This window comes from Mus pahari, chromosome 13 (assembly GCF_900095145.1).
Source record: "Mus pahari chromosome 13, PAHARI_EIJ_v1.1, whole genome shotgun sequence".
Classification (NCBI taxonomy): Eukaryota; Metazoa; Chordata; class Mammalia; order Rodentia; family Muridae; genus Mus; species Mus pahari.
Window position 1 is genome coordinate 88,404,771 of NC_034602.1, and position 1,647 is coordinate 88,406,417.

A 1,647-nucleotide genomic window follows, 5' to 3' on the forward strand; every position below is an offset into this window, starting at 1 on the left:
GCTAGATCCTTGGACTTCCATCCACAGCTACTACTGAACCATTGTTGGGATTTGGACTGCAGACTGTAAGTCATCAATAAATTCCTTTACTATATAGAGCATATCCGTAAGTTCTGTGACTCTAGAGAACCCTGACTAATACAGTGGGTATCCCATGACTCTGGCGTCTTAAATATCCCGGGGACTCCAGGACAATCCATGATTCACTTCACAGCGTCATTCAGTGCCCTCTCTAGGCCTTCATGCAGGTATATATCTGCCATACGTCCAGTTTCAGCACTTCCTCTAGCTGTGGAGGAAAATTCCACAGCCCCTTTCCTGACTCTAACACCTTGATTCTAAAGCCAGACGCGTGGCTGAAGCTGCCAAGTTCTTCCACTTGCTGAGTCTGGAGGATGACCCTCTTGTTCAGTTACATCGGCATCAGCCTTCTGTTGTGGATCATTTCCTTCACTACTTAACCTTTTCTTCAGTTCCTTTCCATGGTGGAAGCTGAGCTGGGTGGGCTCTTGCCCTTAGCTCCCTTTATTCCAGTTAGCATCAGGCTCTTCTTTAAACTTTTAATCTCCTTGCACTCCATTTTACTTCCTTTTTACCTTTCTTCAATCAGCTTGCTCCTAATCGCCATACAGCACAGTCAATATTAGGCTGACTTGAAATCACCTCTGCCAACACCACTGATTCAAAACTCAATTTAGCCTCAGGCAGACCTTTTTGTACAAGAGCAAAAAGCAGCCTCATTCTTAGCCAAAATATCACAAGAATGGTCACTAGGCCACGTACTAATATTCTTCTCCTCTGAAAACTCTACAGCCAGGCTCTCATAATCTACATTGCTCTCAGCCCACTGTCTTCCATGCTCTTGCTAGTATATCCCATTAAGCCCCAAACAAAGTGTTCAACTGTTTTCCTAATTCAAAGTCCATGTGGTCAGGTCTGTCAAAGCAATACCAGCTCACTGTACCAACTGTTATTTTAGTCAGTGTTCTGTTGCTGTAAAGAGACATCACGGGCACTGTAACTTTTAATTGGGGCTTAATTACAGTTTAGTCCATTGTCATTATAGCAGGGATGCAGGCAGACATGATACTGGAACAGTAGCTGAGAGTCCTACATCTGGATCCGAAGGCAATAGTGTCGCTACCATCTCCGACCAGCAGAAAAGAAGCGACGAAACCGATGTCCTTCCCAAAGCAGTTTATTCAGGAACATAACTATGTGCACTAAAAAGATCCCCCGACCTCTCTCGACCATCCCCTTTTATACCCTCTAGTCCACTCCCCATCTTCAGTCATCACTGTAGGCAGCATCATCACCCCCAGGAGCAGCTTCATCAGGGCACCTTCTTCCATCTTGAACTACCCTTGTCAATCGCTCGGGAACCCACAGCGGCTGGCGATGATCCTGTGGAAACACACAAACAGACCCTCTCGCCCAGATCAACACAGGATCGGGCCCATGCCATTGTCCACTCAGAACATCCTTCCACATGACTGTGCCTTTATAGGATGCCTCAGGATTGGCAAACCGTTCCGCAGCAGTCAAATCATTTTTATCTTTATTCAAAAAAATTCAAGGTAAAGAGAGCAATGTCCAATCTCTCCCTAGGAGCAGCGCCAGAGGCTATTCCCCCTTTCTGTTTTATTA